Raw genomic sequence first — 7,856 nt, forward strand, 5'->3', positions numbered from 1 at the left:
ATCATACTCAAAATGAGAGACGACTCGCTCACAAGAAGAACATGATGCCACATGTACTGGAAGCTACAATACTGACAGTAAAAGCTAAAGGAGAGGACGTTTTTTTACAAAGGATACCTCTCATCACCACTGACCTACCATTTGAGTTCAAGCGACTTCAGTTCCCGGTTAAAGTGAGCTTTGCCATGACCATCTACAAAATCCAGGGATAGTCCCTAAAGATGGTTGGCCTAAACCTGGTGTTTCCTTGCTTCTCTCATGGACAGTTCTATGTTGGATGCTCCAGAGTGGGAACTGGCAAAAATCTGTACATACTTGCTGCTAATGACAAAACCAAAAATGTGGTCTACCTTAATGCACTACAGTGAGACAATGTAGGGCCTCCCGAAAGGTGGCGTCCTACCGTGGTCTAGCGAAAGAGCCGCCCGAAGGGCGGCGATTCCGGTAGTATATATATATATATATATATATATATATATATATATATATATATATATATATATATATATATATATATATATATATATATATATATATAACCGGTCGGAATTTGCTGGACTTTAATTTCTCACTTGACTTGGGGTTTATTAAAATTTAATAGATGGTAAAGGCAGTGGAAGCGCCCCTTTGAGAAAAATCCCGAACCAGCACAAGAACACTTAAATCTACTACACAAAATGAACTGTCCGTGACCCGTGGAAGGATAGCGTCTGTGACTGGGATGAATGAGACACACTGTAAAATTTAGACACTTATATTCCCTCCAACACTACAAACACAATCAAATAATGGTACACCAATATGCGCACCTCTTAACTTAAACTTTAAACACTACTCTGGGGAATAAAAGTTATACATGACATAGAAATTATTAGAAACACAGGCAACAATAAATTTGAAGTATTAAGAAATGTTGTTTGCACACATGAACAGGCCTTAAGGGCTTTCACAAAATAATATCACTCACTTAGGAAATGGTACTAAAAAATACGATTCCACTAGTATATATATATATATATATATATATATATATATATATATATATATATATATATATATATATATATATATATATATATGTATATATATATATATATATATATATATATATATATATATATATATATATATATATATATATATATATATATATATACTTCATATATGTATATATTGTGTGACCAACACATACTATGTATTTTCGGGCTCTTAATTTTTAATAAATTGTTAATTATTATTATTATTATTATTATTATTATTATTATTATTATTATTATTATTATTGTTGTTATTTTTGTTATTATTATTGTTATCATCATCATCATCATCATCATTAATAATATTATTATTATCATTAATATTGTTGTTGTTGTTGTTGTTGTTGTTGTTATTATTATTATTATTATTATTATTATTATTATTATTATTATTATTATTATTATTGCTATTATTATTATTATTATTATTATTATTATTATTATTATTATTAATATAATTAATATTATTATTATTATTATTATTATTATTATTATTATTATTATTATTATTATTATGATTATTATTATTATTATTATTATTATTATTATTATTATTATTATTATTATTATTATTATTAATATAATTAATATTATTATTATTATTATTATTATTATTATTATTATTATTATTATTATTATTATTATTATTATTATTATTATTATTATTATTATATAACACACATTCACATACAGTACACCAGTCTCACCGTCACCCAATCTCATATTTACTACATTACCTTAAGCCATTTTTTATCTCCGTGCTCCAGGTAGCCATGAGTGAGTATCTTTGCTGCCTTCCCCATCCGGTAGTTGGACAAACTCACACTATGAGGGTCGTCAGCACGAAGTCTCTGGAAGTCACATGTTAAATGATGTCAGTCAGGTGAGAGAGAAAGCGTGTGGGAAAAATAGATTGTTATAATGAGGGGAAATGGTATCTTAAATTATGTCTTATAATTCACAATCATTAACGCTCAAGTTTGCCTTCCCCCGTTTTCTGCTACCCTTCATCAGCCTTCACTACCCTTCACCAGCCCCCACTACCCTTCACCAGCCTTCACTACCCTTCACCAGCCTTCACTATCCGTCACCAGCCCCCACTACCATTCACCAGCCCTCACTACCCTTCACCAGCCTTCACTACCCTTCACCAGCCCTCACTACCCTTCACCAGCCAACTAATCACTAGCCTTATCAACCTTAATCCTTCCTCATTAACTCTCACCTGACATCGTTGAGGGTTGTCTCGCGTGTACAGGCACAAGTTAGGAGTGATGGTCTCCAAAGGCCGTGGGAAGACGTTGATGGGTCTTGCCAGGGAGAGGAATGGTTGGTCGATGGTGAAGCAGCCATAGACGCCATAACACCGTGTCGTCACTGCTATCTCAAGCATAAGTAATGTTCTTTTAGAGGATGCGTTTTTTTAGGGAACGTGCAGAATAAATGAGTTCCAATCCTACTCCTAATAGATTCTGGTTTTAATGGAAACAGACCTAAAAAGTCCCTCTTTCTGAGAGACATCATTCTCAATAAGCCTGAACTTAATAGCCTCAGGAATGGAAGAAAGAAACCGAAGGAAACCCTCCCTGTCTTGGCGAGTTATCCTACCAGTTGAAAGGAGCTTACAACTTCTGCCTTTGATAGTCTTCGTCCTGTTATGAGTTTCATCAGGCCCTCCCAGTCGACCACTACAGGTTGTTCCGGTCTTAGAGCCAGGGTGAATTTGTTCTTATTTAAATAGAGCCTTATGGTTTAAAAACGAAGTAGGTATTCAGATGAAAGATATGCATGTGACCCGCATACTTTCTCACATCATTTTGTGCCTGTGATTATCTTCGTCTCATTTCAATCAGTGTGCTTTATTTCACCTGGTTGTACTCTGAACTGGCCTAATTAGGCGGGTTGACAGTCACTCTCTTCCTGTTCATGAAGTACTGGGAGTAAACTGATTGCAGACTGAGTGAATGAAAGGTCACACGCTGAGACCCGGAGTCTAGTGGTTACATAGAGACATTCATCTCCCCGGTATTGGGTGTATGTGATTGAATTAACCAAGTCCAGGTGTGTAATCAACGCTCCTCGTGGTTGATTACTCACGTGGGACGTAGGAGTTCCTCTCCAAAAGTTTGTGAAAGGTTGTTAGTACCTTAAAAGTACGGGTGCATTCTGAACCTATGTGTGAAGCACGTTACGGGTGTTGGTGGAGAAATACATTCATGACTCCTGAAATCTAGAGAGAGTAATGAAAAAACAGCGGAGCACCTGACTGCCTGACGGGTCATGAGTGATTTTCTCGGGTTCTTGTAAATGCCTGCCCTTTGGCAGGTTTGTAGTTACAACCTTCAGGTTCTGGGCAGTTAGGACAGTTAGGAGTATAGTATTTTGTGGGTCATCCCAGACAGGCTATGAGTGATCTATGTTCTTGTGTTGTGTGACTAAAATCGGGATTTCTATTCCTCAGTGATTACTATAATGTTGTCGGATGCCCTTAAGGCATGTTCATCGGTGCAAGTAATTTGTTTTAATGTTGTATGTGCCACTAAGTGATGTAGGACGTATGAAGGAATTGTTTCCGATGAGTTCCTCGTTCTGGTGTATGTAGTGCTGCTGTATTAGTAGTCCTCTTCAGATGCAATTAATATCTTTAAATAAATTTTTTGATACCATGTACAACATTTGTTTCCTATTGTAGTGTTATAAACCACGCTAAAAAGTACTCTAGTGCTTGTGTACAATTATTGATTCCGTCTGTAGTGTTGGAAGGAATAGAAGAGTCATCTTTTACCAGTGCGTTTCATTAACCCCAATCACAGGTGCTAGCTTTCCACGGTCACGGAGAATACTTTTATTTAATTGTGTTTGTTCTGGTTCAGGATTTTCTCTGAGAGGCGCGTCCACTGCATTACCATTCATTATAACTCAAAAAGCCCAATAACTAATAGTGAGATTATTCCGACCGGTTACATACAGTATATATATATATATATATATATATATATATATATATATATATATATATATATATATATATATATATATATATATATATATATATATATATATATATATATATATATATATATCTTGGTAAAATCACACAGGAAAAAGGGAAAGAATTGAGCACGTTATTCGTTACTGACAATGTGTTTAGAGCAAATGGGAAGTTTTACAAGCAAATATTTGGCAGGAGCATGGGTAATTGTCTTTCTGCTCCTTTAGCCTGTATTTATATGGAGTTTTTTGAGGCTAGATTACTACCCAATATAGTGGACTTTATTCCTCCATGGTATAGATATGTAGATGATGTTCTTTGTCTTTGGCTTAGAAACAGTGACCCACTGGAATTTTTAGACGCGCTTAATGATCTTGTCCCTAGTATTACATTCAAAATTGAAAGAGAAATAAATGGATCCCTTCCATTTCTTGATATGCTTATCATTAGAAATGGTCATAATTATAAATTTAAGGTGTGCAGAAAGCCTACACAGGTTGACAGTCTCATACGTTTTTTATCGAGTCACCATGAATCTACCAAAATGTCAGTCTCTTCTGCAATGTTTTTGAGATGTTTGAGTATTTGTGAACCTGAATTTATTGATGAAGAACTGAAACACATTCAGTCCATTGCACAAAAACTTGAGTACCCTTCATTGTTTTAAAAGGGCTAAAAAAATCATTCTATTCTACTCAAGCCAGGCAAGTTACGACATTTAAGAATATTTTCACTCTGCCTTATCTCAATGAATTTGTCCCGTTAATTCAGTCCCGTTAGTTCAGTGCCTCTGATCACTTACAAGGCACGGGTAGTCCCCTATTGGAGGTTCACGGCGCCATAAGCTCGATGAACAGGCTTTATGTATAATATAACAAATTCTAGGACTGCTTTTAGTATCCTGGTGGTCTAGAGGTAACGTTCCCCGGTCACACACATAAGATCCTGGGTTCGAGTACTAGCGAGGTGAGGTTGTTTATTATATGTAGAAGTCCGAGCGCTTTATGGGCTATTGAAATATATATATATATATATATATATATATATATATATATATATATATATATATATATATATATATATATATATATATATATATATATATATATATATATATATATATATATATATTTCATGTAAATCCACAATGAAAACGTGGATAAGATAAATCTTGATAAAATCACACGGGAAAATGGAAACAACGGAGCACCTTAGCTTTCGTCTTTATTCAAGACATCTTCAGAGGCAACTGGACTACATGGACAGAGAGAGGCTTAAATATACAGGGTGACCTTAAAAACATGAGGTCAGGTCATAATGATGTCATCCACTAATCCCCACACCAACACACACGTAGAGGAGCTTAAGAGAAGGGGGTTGACGTGACTAGTCAGGTCAGGTCAAAAATAAGGGACCCACAAAATAACTATCATACATCTAGATCAAAGGTTTTCAAAGCATTTTTAACCTTGGGCCACTGACAAATAAATTTATGTAACATATTATCAGTTTTGAACTGACCATCACTTAGGTTTATTGATTTTAATTCCTTAATCAAACTAGCTTCAACCAGAAGTCTTTCTGTGACACAAGAAGATTTAAATACTTCTAAGCTTTTTTCCCAAGCAATGGGGTGATTATTATTCCTAACATGAACGAACAAGGCACTGCTTTCAGATGCAGTTCTGATATTATACTTATGTTGTTTGATTCTGAGCTGCAGTGTTTTTCCTGTCTGACCTACATAATGACAATTACATTTGCTACATGGAATACAATAAACACTTCCATTTACATTCAAACTTGGGCTATTCCTTATTAACATATTGGTAATGGTTGAGTCATACTTGAAAACAACATTAATATTTAGAAGCTTGAGGGACCGAACTAACGGGACAAATTCATTACGATAGGGCAGAGTCAAAATATTCTTAAGTGTAGGAACATGTCTGGTTTGAGAGGAATGAAAGGATTTTTTAGCCCTTTTAAAACAACGATCAACAAACACAGAAGGGTACCCGAGTTTCTGTGCAATGGAACGAATGTGTTTCAATTCATCGTCAATAAATTCAGAGTCACAAATACGCAGACATCTTAAGAACATAGTAGAAAAAACTGGGGTTTATTCTACCTGTGTTAGTCTCAGGTACGACCCTTATTGTAACAATCACGACCATAATTATAACAACCACGAATATGATTATAACAACCACGACCATGATTATATCAACCACGACCATAATTATAACAACCACGACCATGATTATAACAACTATGACTATGATCATAAACCACGAGCATGATCATAACCACGACTGTTACGAACCACACCATCAATTGTCATGATCTACCTACCCAGCACTACGAACCACGCCATCTATTGTCCTGATCTACCTACCCAGCACCACGAGCAACGCCATCTAGGGACGAAACACGAGTATGACTACTCTTAGTTACCACTCCGGGGTTTCCGTTCTCCATATCCTGGTTGTTGGTGACCTCCTCAAAGTCTTCTTCGTCAGCTCCAGGTCGATGAGAGTTCAGTTCACTCTGGGAAGTGATCACAGGATCACCTATCCTGGAAACCTACGGCACAGTGACTACCTACCGTCTTCTACAATACTCAGCCTTACTCGTCGGCCATCTCAGCTCCGCACTTAAGTATTTGTAACCTTATATTGCCTCCCCCACGTCCACTTGCTTCAAAATTATTGTATGTTGTATAAATATGTATATACTGTTAATGTTTAGGTTAAGTATGGTTAAGGGTAAATTATAGAAAGCTGAATATTTTGTTAAGGAATTTATGGTACTTTATTATACACAACAAAAACTCGCATCCTTTGTCTACCCTTTTATAGTCCGATTGTCTTTGTTTTTTTTATTGTTGTTGCCTGTTGGGATTTGGGTAGACTTAACTATATTCTAAATCCCCAACTCGTAACAACGACCATGATTATAACAACCACGACTATGATCATAACAACCAGAAACATGATTATAACAACCACGACTATGATTATATCACCCTCGACCATGATTATAACAACCACAACTATGATCAAACCTACCAGGACCATGATTATAACAACCACGACCATGATTATAACAACCACGACCATGATTATAACAACCACGACTATGATTATATCACCCTCGACCATGATTATAACAACCACGACTATGATCATAAACCACGAGCATGATCATAACCATGACCATGATTATAACAACCACGACTATGATCATAACTACCAGGACCATGATTATAACAACCGACCATGATTACAACCACGATCATGATTATAACAACCACGACTATGATCATAACTACCAGGACCATGATTATAACAACCACGACTATGATCATAACTACAGGACCATGATTATAACAACCACGACCATGATTACAATCACGACCATGATTATAATAACCACGACCATGATTATAACAACAACGACCATGATTACCACGACCATGATTATAACACCCACGACCATGATTATAAAACCACGACCATGATTATAACAACCGACCATGATTATAATAACCACGACCATGATTATAACAACCACGACCATGATTATAACACGACTATGATTATAACACCCACGACCACGATTATAACACCACCGCCATGATTATAACACGTGATTATAACAACCACAAACATGATTATAACAACCAAGACTTTGATTATATCACTAACGACCATGATTATAACAAACACGACTATGATTATAACAACCACGACCATGATTATAACAACCACGACTATGATCATAAACCACGAGCATGATCATAACCGCGACCATGATTATAACAA

This window comes from Homarus americanus, unplaced genomic scaffold (assembly GCF_018991925.1).
Source record: "Homarus americanus isolate GMGI-L3 unplaced genomic scaffold, GMGI_Hamer_2.0 scaffold32583, whole genome shotgun sequence".
In the NCBI taxonomy this organism is placed as follows: domain Eukaryota; kingdom Metazoa; phylum Arthropoda; class Malacostraca; order Decapoda; family Nephropidae; genus Homarus; species Homarus americanus.